This window comes from Macrosteles quadrilineatus, unplaced genomic scaffold (assembly GCF_028750875.1).
Source record: "Macrosteles quadrilineatus isolate MER2022 unplaced genomic scaffold, UCM_ALF_1.0 Scaffold_2__2_contigs__length_208266976, whole genome shotgun sequence".
NCBI lineage: Eukaryota > Metazoa > Arthropoda > Insecta > Hemiptera > Cicadellidae > Macrosteles > Macrosteles quadrilineatus.
The window spans coordinates 169,154,521-169,167,902 of NW_026542595.1; positions in this window are offsets into that span (position 1 = coordinate 169,154,521).

The window sequence follows — 13,382 nt, forward strand, 5'->3', positions numbered from 1 at the left end:
GTGCAATATAACTATCAGACAAACTGTAGTAGATCAACTAATATTGTCTGGTGTAAGGTAACCGATTCTCTGGGTTCTTCACACAACAGTAAAAACATCATGATGATTGTGGACGATCATGTAAGTATGCACCAAATAGTTAACATATATGCACTTTATTTATTTTTGACAGGTATTTTATTTACAATCTGTTCTATACTGGAACAATCAGTAAATGTCATGACAATTTAACATGAGTAAATACTCCAGTGAATTATACTCCAGCGAGTGCACTAACCCACAAACAAAACATTTTATAAAAAAAATAAACTAGAAACTATTTTGAAGATCGATTGGATGTATTCTTCTGAGCCTATAAGTAGTTTCGCTATTATCTAGAAGGTTGACTGCCAGGAAATTTGGATGATTTTCTGATTTTCTTTGATATTTTTCGCTTCGTTTCTTTATTTTTTCTCTGATAAAAGGTAATTTTGTATCTTTATGAATAACTTTATTAGATACATACCAAGGTGCTTAGTGCTTTAGATTGAAACCTTTGAATTATTTCTATATTTGAGTTTGAAGAGGTTCCCCAGAGCTGGATACCGAAAGTCCAAACAGGTTTTATGACAATTTTGTATAAAATTAATTTGTTTTCAACAGATAATTTTGAATTTCGACTGATAAGCCAATCTAGTTTGTTTGTTTTCAAATTTAAATGAAGTATTTTGTTCCAAATGTGAGAGTGCCATGTAAGTCTTCTCTGTCGAGATGCATACCAAGGTACTTAACTTCGTTGGATTGTGGAAGCATGACATTATTCAACGTTACTGGTGGGCACGTTCTTGTTGACATAGTAAATGTAACTTGAATGGACTTTGTTTAGTTTACTTTGTTGTTGTTTTAATAGTCAAAGCTTTAATGTTCCAATTCTGTAGCCACTGAGACAAGTCGTTTAATGCAGCCTGTAAGTTTGATGATGCCAAAATAAGATCCTGATTTGATGACAAAAACAGTGTCATCTGCAAACGTTGCGATTGTAATACCCTGAGTTCTTGGAAGATCATATACGCACTTTATGTTGTAAAATATTCCGTGGGAAGAACGAATGCTTTTGGAGGAAGTGGAAACATACCTGAGCTAGCAGTTCAAAAGAGGAAAAAATGCGATCAGCTGATCCAACAATCTAGATAATCTGAAAATGTTTCAACTGTTTGAAAACGGACATTTTTTTGTACATATTAATTTTGATAAGCTGAGGAATTTGGAGTTTTTATATCGACGTGGAATTTGTTTGGCGTTCACTAGGGAAACATATCGTGATTAATGTTTAGTCTGATCAATGGTTGAAATATTTTTCAATTTATAAGTTTTCCTTCGTTTAACGTTTATTAGAATAAATGGATGAATGTTTGATTTGCAAAAAAGAGTTAATTACTTACAATTTATTGGAACAAAGGTTGACCTATTGTTAAAGTTAGTTTGTAAAATAAAAAAGCGAACCGTGCCAGACATACCTAGAGAATGAATGATTGTGATATGAATATAATACAAATGTTTGAGCGAATGTCATTTTTTGGCGAACTGCCCAAATAGGGAATGAGCTATACTGTAGGTCTCAAGGTAAGATATGGATCCGGGACCGATTTACATTTTCGTTTTGACGTCCCCTCCCCAGAGATTAAAAACACGTCATTCGTCCAAATTATCCAATAAATAGCTTAAGAGCTGTGTCTTTAACTACAACCTTAAATGGACTGTCACACTGCGTGATCAAAATTAATGTATCATTGCAACATAATATTTTAAGTGCAAACGACTAATAATTATGGTTCTTTCCCTGAATCGTCGAAAGTCCCAAATTAAAATTAAAGTAAGTTTCATTCGCATACATCATCGCAATAAACTCAATCATTGGATTTATCCTTCTGTGATTTCGTCCGATGGGACTGATTGAATTCCAAGAGTTTCAAAGTCGCTTTAGAGATTTGCTTTGAAGCAAAGAATCGGCTAGGAAAATCAATTAATTCCTGAAGAAATGTTGAAACAAGTATTTGATGTATTTTTCAAGCAACTCGAGAAATGTCAAGTGTTTTTAGGATCTCACTTGACGGACGTCGTTTTCAATAAATGAAATAATGTCTCTATCAATTTCAAACCACATAGTATAAGCTTTGTTTTGATGTGCATATAGATCTATAATACAGTTATAACAGCTAACTGCTTTCAATTTGTTATGTCTATGAATTGGGGTGTTCAGGTGTTCTCATTGCCGCACCTATATCGTAAGTCAAAGATACCCACCTATCTAAAATCACCAAATACCAAACGGGTACTGTATCCATTATATTTTTCCAACCTCATCTTCAACCATTCCATATCACATTCCAGTATTGTTTATCTTCGCGCCGTTTCCTTCAAAATGTCCAACGGCCACAAAGACATTCCCGCTGTTCTGTTGTCAATCATAACCTCTCAGTTGGACCTAGGCTGCCGCCTATCGTGTGAACGCGTAAATAACTTATCCTACAAAGCGGAGCCTATTTACCTCCAAAACAATGAGCTCGCAAGATCAAAGATGGCGGACAAAGAAGGAAATCCGAGCTGGTTGGAGCTGCCATTAGCTCGCGTCTTTTGTCCACTCATTTGAGTATTTGTTGTAAAACATGCTCTTATAAGCCTCCACAATGGGTAATAGAGATTGTGCTGCCATTGCTGTGAACGTCTTCGTGGCCTCCAGATGAGTATTCTACTGTAGTCTGTGATTAACATCTTGTACGGATGAGGAAATGTTTTATGATTATGAACAATTTTGACTTAAATGATTTTATTAGTTTTACTTGGGGACTTAAAAACTCTGAGGTGGTTAAAAAATAATTAATTTCCAAATCGATTTTGGACTACAAAAGCACCGGTAAAATTTCAAAGATATTGTGGTTGATTGAATGCATTTCTTAACCTAAAATGTCAAACGTCTTCACCATGAATGGCTTAACCGAATGATGGTATTCCGAAAACTTTTTAATTGTTTTGTTTGCCAATGCTAGAGTGTGCTGATCTATGATTTTAGGGAATATTTCACATTGTTTGCTTTATACTTTGACAAATAGTTAATAAAGCAGTGATTAAAATCACACATTTTTCCACTTAGAGGTTAGAATCCTCTTTATATTAATATTGTGAAGCCCATTGGGATTTACAGTGTTTCAAAATAAAACACCAGCGTAAAATCTGAGACAATTTGGTGGTTTGGCAAAATCATTTTATGGTGCTCGATTTATATTTGAAAGTAATTCCACGTTCACGCCCAGACCAAATTTTCTACCTAATTTCTAAGAGAAATTACCCCAAACAACGTGTTGTGTTTACCACCACCGTATGTGTTTTGTCTGATCGCCGCAGCTGTCACTTAGCGCTAGTGTCGCGGTGTACAATGCCTTCACGATCGTCCAAGTGTAAAACAACAATGTCCACTTCACACCAATCCAGTTAACCCACAAAGCGAGGGTTTCATGCTTAATATTGCAAATCCCATTTGCCCACAAGGGAAGCAGTTGTCAGAATTTCTCACCATCCTGGGGACGAGTTAAGCTAATTATATGAAAGGGCTTACAATTTGTACCAAATTTGAGGACTTGGGACTTTATGTGTGCGGTTAATCAACCAAAAGTTCACCAAGTTTTAAAATTTTCCTATTGGATACGGGGTTTTAAATGGATAGCATATCGGTGTGGTCAAATGAAGGACAGTGTTACACTGCATGTATTACATCAAGTACGACCTATACAAATATTTTTATGACGCTTTTGTCATAGAAATGAAACAAACTAAGTATATTAAAAGTAGTTCCAAATTTTGTGATATTATATAGTATTATCAAATGAATGCCATAAACCATATCTCAAAGGGAGACGGTCAGAGGGTCCCAGCCTCAAAATCTACCTAAAAATCCTTTGCCTGCTTTGGTGAGCGTTGCCACAGGGTCCCGGGCCGACCCCTCATTAATCCTGGGACCCTCAGACCGCAGTCGCCTGGAAAGGATTAGGTTCGGGTTTGATAAATGTTGACAAGGGGCAGCGTATTTCTATCTTTCACGATCAACTTAGTAAATTTAGTCACTAATTATTTAACAAAGAATTGTCACTTAAAATTTTAAAACGTCCCATATCTGTTGTTTGCACTTGTTATGTTCTCATTACTCCCTAATTCTGCCATGCCGAATTCAATACAATTATTTTCAATACAGAAAAATGGACCAAAAAGGCCCAATTCGTACAGGCGCTTTTTGAAAGGTATTCAAATGCATATGTGTAGTGTGATATATTCATTTAAAGATCTAATCACCCTAATAATTTTGGTGCTAATGAAAATAAATTGTCTCTAACAGTATTTACAGGGTGGGCCAAAACGTTTATAAAAGGACTTTGAAGTCAAATGCCGTATACTGAACGAAACAGCGCCAAATTTATTATAAAGAATATTTTTAGCTACTCTTTAAGACAACTTGCAGTAAGGGCATTTTGTGTTAATTTTTAATTTTGAAAAATCCCCAACTATAAGATTAAAAAGGGGTTGAACACTCTACATTCTCAAATACCAAGGTATGACAAATTTTATAGTTAAAGGCCTTTAAAAAAATATTTTTATTCAAGCAGTTTTTGTAATATTAACTACTACCTAATTTACTTTTTAGTATAAATGCGTGTATAATAAATCTACCCTATGTAAGCAAGCTAAGTTGTAGGCCTACCCATAAATTAGGTTATAGCAATTATAACTTTTAACACATCTTTTAAATATAATTAACTATACGAACATTGAAAAATAACTGAATTATTTCTTTTGACTGTATTCAAACAATAAATCCGGTAGCCTTAATGTGTATTCAGGAAAATGCCATCAATAGCTAGTACTGGGAAAGGTGATGGAAATGCCTATTGTAGAATGTTGTTTGGTCCGTTTATAACAAAGTATTCGACTTATTGTTGAATTCAAGCTAATTCAGAAACATAGGTCAGCACTTGGAAAGGAAAATGGAATATGAGTGAACAATGCAAAAACAAGCTCCGTTAATCCGTTCGAATTTCTTAGATTCCAGTAATTAGGTGACAAGTCACTCGGCGTTCCATTTTTAGGCATATGATCGTGTTTAACCTCAAAATATAGAAGTGTTCTATTCATTTAGTATGTGAGTAGGTGACACATTAAAATCCTACATCCGGGGCCGATATACTTTTAACGGTGTCCGTGAACACGAGAACTTGGGTAATTTTGGTCCGATTATGATGGCATTTGGCTTGAAGGTGTAAGGTGGGATGAACGGGCGTGAGTTAAAAACAATTTTCATGATATAAAAAAACACACTTTATTGCCCTCCCTGTAGCAGCTAACCTAGGTACTTGTTGTATAATGCTAAAGGTAACGAAGAAAGCTTGAAAATAAAAAAGACGACATTTAAAATATCTTTGTTATTGTTGTGGAGATGTAGTTTACATGTTTCTCATTTTACCTTCGTAGCAGCAAAACTAAACACTCTTTAAAACTAACTTTATTTACGCTATTATTTTGCCCGTGCCGAGGGTAGAATATAAACATAAATTCCACAAGGATGTATATTTCTAGTTTTACTGTTTGATGTATTTTATTTGTTCGTGGTAATATTAATTTAACTTAGCTGGGGATTACACTATGTAAATAGCTTTCTAATATATTATATGATTAACAGTTTTGCCAAATAACTTTAAACAGTATAAACTCTCGTATAATGTTAATTCCAAAACATTCTAGTTTTTTAAGACATGCAGCAGTTTAGAACTTCACATGTAGGCCCTATACATACTTCACATATAGTTAAATTGTTTTAATATAGTTATGCAAGTGTCATCAAAACGGGTTGACACTGATAATTATTATTCATATCCTTATACCGTTAAAAATAAATATAATTTCCTTCAAATCTTCATTATTTGTTTACAAACAGTATATCAGTAGTTTTTTTCTCTGTTTTCATGTCAATAACTGTAAATAGTTGTATTTTTTAGTTTTACTGTTTGACGTCTTTTTATGATTATTAAGTGGTACTAATAATCCATCTAAACTTATGTAATCATTATATATTTTTTAATAAATTAGGCTTTCACGACTTTATTATTGTACTCTATATGATCTAAACGTTTTATGTAGAGGTTAATGCACCCGAGTAAACAATAAAAAAGTCAATGGTTTTATACATAACAGTGTTTACCCGAACATTAGTATTTTAGATAGATAGATGGATAAAAAACTAAATAAATATTTCATTAACAATCAGCAAGCAAAGCCATCGGACGATATCGAAGCATGAACAGTCCTAAATAGATCCGAGGTATGGTAATTTTATTTTTGTTAGTTTTTACGTACTTGATTAGCATACCCACAGCAGACCCCTTTAGATTTTTGTATGATATTATTGCGTAGTACAGTGTGTCAGTTGTTACATTGGTCTTTTATTTATAGTTGATTGTTTATTTTTCTCTTTTGCATTTTTCCATTTGTTTAATACATTTTCATTGGAAAATAGAGTTAAATCTCAATGAAGTTATTAATTATGATATTTCAACAAGGCTGATTAAAATACATAAACCAGAGCTATATTCCTTGAAACTAGTAGTACATCGAGTTTTACCTCCATAGTAAATTGAGCATATAATAAAGGTTGTAATGCAACTGAAACGCAAAATAATTTATTTCCAACAGTAACCCCACATGTGGGGTATTTCAGTGACTTGCGCGTTAATCCTCTCTTGGCTGGCGTTGCCAGAGAGTCCCATCGCTAATGAGGGGTAACCCTGGGACCCTCTGACCGCACTCGCTCAAATATTTTACGACCGACCCTTGTCTGGGTAACCCTGGGACCCTCTGACCTACAACCTATCTCAAAAGTACGATGAAAGCAAAAATGGTGTCTTGTATAGGATAACAACTACGGTAACAAAAAATAATTACGTAATGTCCTTTAATTACCACAGTAATCAACATTAACAATTAACAAAAGATAAGTACAGGTAATACTAATTAGATTGTAGAGCTACTGTAACTTCAATTTAGACATTGAACGGTAACAAAAAATAATTATACGTAATGTCCTTTAATTACCACAGTAATCAACATTAACAATTAACAAAAGATAAGTACAGGTAATACTAATTAGATCGTAGAGCTACTGTAACTTCAATTTAGACATTGATTTACAATAATTCTAATTTAAAGTTTTTAAATCTGTTGATACGTTAAGTGTCCGAAGGAAGGAATTTTCAAAAGATATTAGGATGTAGTAACACTTCGGCCCAGTAACATTTCGGCCAAACTCAAATTTCTTAGAAAAACAGTATCACTTCGTCCCACTCGCTTTTACAGATGATTAAATAAGCTAATGGAGTAACATTTCGGCCCGACGAAAAATTGACAAGGGTTGAGGAACGCAGTTCAGGTAGTAAGAGGTACATGACCTGTATACTTTGCAACCACCCTCTGGTGGAATGTCGCCCAACCGTCACCCCTTGCATCCTCTGACCTCACATGACGGAGAATCGGTGGAATCTTACCTAACCTAACCTAACCTAACCTAACCTAACCTAACCTAACCTAACCTGTCAAATATTTTGTTGGGACGAAGTGTTACTAGTGGGCAGGTAGAGAGTTGGACCGTAGGCCACATCTGAGGGTTTCGGGCCGAAATGTTACTGGGCCGAAGTGTTACTTGGGCCGAAGTGTTACGACACGGATATTAGACCTATGTAATTGGGATGGAACTCAAGAGCAAAAAAATATTACAGTACCTGGCTTTCAAAAAATCCCTTGAGACTTGCGTGTACATTACGAACTAAAGCAACGAGCACCTTAATCTGAAATCCAAAGCTCGCAAGATTAATCGGGACAGTTTTTAGTGTACTCTTAAATCTTGGCACCTCTAAAACTACCCACCTAAATGAAAATCACTTTAAAGAACTAGATAGACTGGGTAGACTCTTCAACCAGGCAAGCATCAACTGCGCCAACTGACGCGGGTCAGGTAGTCTGGTATTCCTGAATTGCGCCAACCCGATACGTTTCTTAACTGCTCCAAGTGGCGACCCTCTTTGACTGTATAATTGAGTAGGTTAGGCTAGGATAGGTTATGTTAGGTTAGGTTAGGATGACAACTAAACAAGGACATTCCTTCTGCAGGCAATTCGGGCTTGGCAGTAGTTGTATAGTGCCGATTCTAAAACATGAGGGAAGTACGAATGAAAGAGGTACGAGAGGCCCAGGCAGGGTTGACCGACGTATACATGAGGTCAATCAGGGTTATCAGGTGGAGCGCGTATCAGTTGGAGAGTATCAGTTGGAGAGTATCAGTTGGACGAGAGTATTAGTTGGACGAGAGTTTCGGTTGGACGAGAGTTTTGGTTGGACGAGAGTTTTGGTTGGACGAGAGTATCAGTTGGTCGAGAGTTTCGGTTCGACGAGAGTTTCGGTTGGACGAGAGTTTTGGTTGGACGAGAGTATCAGTTGGTCGAGAGTAATCAATAATCAATTGGACGAGAGTTTAGGTTGGAAGAGAGTTTTGGTTGGACGAGAGTTTTGGTTGGACGAGAGTATCAGTTGGACTAGAGTATCAGTTGGTCGAGAGTATCAGGGTTAGCAAATGAGAGAGCTAGCACCACCGTGTTATTAAACGGCTGAGAGAACTGGCACGGGGAGAACGTACATGGGTGAGAGAGCTGGCACGGTGAGAGAGCTGGCACACGGTGTCGAAAGTTTCCGTCGGCGTGTCGGGGTGGACGGTTGAGAGAGCTGGCACCGCGGAGGCTGGCACACGGGAAAGGTGTCGGTGGTGTGTCGTGGTGGACGGACGAGAGAGCTGACACCGTGGAGGGTACAGGTGTGACAAGATGTATTATAAATATTTAAATTAACATTTTGATTTTTAAGGTGGAGATGATTAACTCGCAAACGCTTGTCGCTTTTGTCAATTAGTGTTGAGTGTAGATAGTTTTCCAAATGCGTGGAGTAAATAGAGTGTTTAATTGTTAGCCTGATGTAAGGAATAATGGATAAATAATATGTTTATATAGATTAATTTAAAAACGATTATGGTGGAATCGCAAGCGATTTTATGGCATGCGCTCGTATATCATTTAACGTTGAGGTTGTTTCCACAAATATGTGACATATTTTGTTTGGGAATTTGTGTTCGAAACTTATATTTTAAAAACTACCATGTGATTAAAAAAATATATATATAAAATATTAGTTTCATCTGTTTAAAAAATCTTAGGACTGACATATGTTGTATTTTAAAATAAGTTAAACAATTTACAGATTGTATAGTATTTAGATAAGCGCTTAATGGATTTGCATCGTGGCTTATCGTGACGTTGCAGAAAACATGCGATAGTGATAACTGCGAGTGCATCATCAATTCATTTGAGTCAAACAACAGATAAGATGTCTAATTTATATACCAATTATTTGTTTACAATCTGAAGCAAGTCTTTATACTGATATCGATACGAGGTAGGTTGTGTAGGTCATGTTTCAGGTTGACGAGCGGTTATCGTCTCGGGCTTCGACGCCACGGGACCGGGTTCGGGACTGACGAAGGTAAGTATATTAGGATAATTTATTTTTACTATATTTAATTGTAATTTATATATGTAATAAAAGAAATGTTTTTGAGTTTAGTATATATTTATTCACAATAAGCAGTAGTACTACAGTATAAAAAATGTCTATTATATATCATGTTAAACAATATTATCTTTTTGAATCCAGGAGTTTTTGGACGAAGGAAAACCAAGCCATTTTACAAACACTTTATCATCCTTCTTCTTGAGAATCTTTTCGACTAAGTAAACGTCTTTATGTTTAACCTTAGTTAGCTCTTCTTGATAGAATCCTCCGGCAATGGGTTGGTTCTCGGCATCTACCAACTTGTAAGTGACGGGTTCTGTCGGAACTACTTGCGTGATGCGAAATATTTCTGTGGAATAATTCGGAGTATATCCCTTGGCGAATTCCCCTTTATATTTGCTAATGCGGACGTAGTCGTTAATTTCAAACTTAGGTATCATTCGTAGTTTGGGTTGTTTATATGAATAAATGGTCTTTAGTAATTCCATTTCATTCTTCTTTGATACGTCACACGGCTTCATTTTTATAGTCGAATGTTTCTTTGTATTGTAGAAGTCCATTAGTTGGTCTAGTATGTCGATCCAATTGTAAGTACCATTAATTGTAAATTTTTTCCACATAAAATTTTTTAACGTGCGATTAAATCTTTCTGCCACGCTCGACTTTAAAATGCTGTAGGTAGAATAGTGGTTAATTTTATAATCACCCATCAACTTTTTAAACTCGGAATTGTAGAATTCTGTTCCTAAATCGGATTGTAAATTTTTTGGAACCCTTCCCTGTTTTAATATGTTTTCCATTGCAAAAGTAACCTCTTTACTGGTTTTAGTTTTGAGAGGTCTTGACCAAGCATATTTTGAAAAAACGTCAATTACTGTGATTATATACTTGAATCCCTTATTGACCTTGTAATATTTTGTCATATCAATTAAATCACACTGCCAAAGGTCGTCAAACCCTTTCACAACTACCTTTCGTCGAGGAAAATTCTTTCTTACCGACTTATGTAACTCGTTAGCAATATCTTCTTTTATACCCATAATATTAGTTACTCTATAACTCCTTTATCTCTGAGCTCTGATATTATATTTATAACTTCGTTATTGTGACTAGTATTACCTGAAATCTCTGATAATTTCAATAATCGCAGCCTGTCCACAATTTCATTTATATTATCATAATGCACATAGTCTGGAGCACATGGATAAGTATCCAATTTTAAATAGGGAGTTTTTAACCCACTCCCTTTCTTAAAAATATTTTTTATATAGTTTCTGTATTTAAATGTATTTGTAGCTTGAACCTTCTCTCCATCAGAATGTCTCACTAAATGAGCATTTGTAAGCAGTAATATATCTTTAAAAGAATTCAGATCATCTTTAGTGATAAGTGTCTTATTTGGTTTCTTCTTAAACATAAGTTCCAACAAACCAATTGTTGGTTTAAATTTTTGACCTTTTATTTTAATGAAACTATCAGATGGATCGTAGTTAATTTTACTATTTCCAATCATCCATTCATCATTATCACCTAAATATACACCATACGTATGATCCATTTCATTTTTACTATCGTTAATAGATTTATTGATATAATCGTTAAAATTTTCTTCGTTTTCATCATGTTCACTATTGGAATCCGATTCTTCTGATAATGATTCATTGGTTTGAATTTGTGAAGGTTTGCTTTCATTCATAACTTTAAGTGATGACGACGGAGTTTGTTCACTATCAAGAATTGATGAATTCTTGTCACTCTTTTTTTTCTTTTTCTCTTCAATATTTTTTACTATTTCACTAATAGGATCGACGATAGGTTTAAATTTCTTTTTGAATATTTCTTCTTCATCCACAATACCTCGTTTCAGTGCTAAATATTTTTTTCTTACCGTATTACTTGTTTTGATTAACTCCTTTTTAACATCCATTTCCTTTCGAAGTTGGATGAAGACTGTGTGGTATCACATACAATATTACCTTATAAAAAATTTATCGAACCCATTGCGATATCTACCATTGTTCAGATCACTTTCTTTATCGATTACGAAAAATCCAAATTTTTTATTCCAACAAATTTGACACATATCTACAAATTCCGTAAATGTTAAGTCGGGATTAATATGATTGTTATAAACATGTTTAAGATTATTATTATCCTGTTTAAAAACAATTATCATATTAGCATTATCTCTAATTAACTGCTTCGGAATTCTGGAATAAGATTGACAAAGATAAAAACAATCCACGTCTTTGTGTCGACCCATACTAAAAAATGCACTTACGTTGTTTTGCTTATCACATATTATATCATCAAACACAAACACCGAGTGTTTCTTAGCCTCAGAAGGTTGAATTACTTCTTCATTTTCAGAGAATTTATAATAACCAATTCCTTTTACATTTTTTAAAACGTTTTCCAAAAACTGGTATTTTGGTTGATATAAGGACTTTGAGTAAACATATATGTTTTCAAATTTTAATCCATTAGGATCTGTAATTAGGCTTAACATCACAGCAGTTTTCCCACAAGATGATGGTCCTGTAATTAAACATCTGATTTGATTTGGAAGGAGCCCACTATGTCTTCGTCTATTATCAACCGGTTTTAAATCAAAACTTTCAATGTTTAATTTTTGTTTTTGATTAATCACCTTCATTATTATGAGATAACCTTCTCTTACCACGTTCTATGCAGAAATGAGATTGATCGGCATTCTTAAATTCTTATGTAATCTTATAAGTAGTACACAAGGGAATATAAATAATAAACGAAAAAATATAAATGAAAACTATTTTATTTCCACATGGTTCTATTTTCCATCCTATGATATAAAGATTTCATTTTTTCTACAGCAAGTTTTACTGACTTAATTTTTGAACTATTAAAGCTTTTTGAAAACAGATCACCGATACGCTTATCTTTCTCCTCGTCTGTGCAGTCTGAAAATAATGATGTAAACCCCTCAATGTCTTGCCCAGAAGATCGATGGATCAGATACATCAAAGTGTAGTATCCACTGTAGTCTGATGATTCACTCTGTATTCGATGTCGATTGTAACTCCATTTTTCAGTAGCATTTTGAATGAAGAGAAATATTTTGTAAGGTGGAGGTAAACCGAAACTATCAAAATATTCACCCCGATGAAATTCGTCAATGTAAACGGCTACCCATCGGTCTCCAGTATTGAATATATATGATGAGGGATAGTTGATGTATGAAGGTATTCTACCTTCAGCGTGAAATATTCCGTTAAAATGTTGAACGATTTGTGGATTACTTTGAATAAAAAGCTCTAATTCGATTGCGTACATCTTGCACAATTTTCTTTTCTCTGAGGTTTTCCGTCGATGTGATCTGTACCCGCACCTGAGGAGTTGTAATGTTCATAGCAGTAAATTATATCCTTTAGCTTATCTTTTTTGTGATCTGGGAGAAGGTCCCACACGTGCCATAGGTCACTCGGGGACACGTGATGTACAAAATACTCTTTCGGTAGGTAAGATATTTCTTGTATTTTTAAATTGGCTAAAGTTCTGTTACCGTTTTTATCAAGCGTATTGAATTTATCAATAATTTCTCCAATCTTGTCAACTGTTTTGTCTTCGATCTCCAATAATGTGGATTTCTTTTCAACCTTGTTTATATACCAGTGTAACAACAGTCTAACATTTTCACTTGCACATTGATCAGTCGTTCGAGAATGGTAAAAACACTTTCTAAAGCTCATCTGTTTTCTCAGATCGTTGAT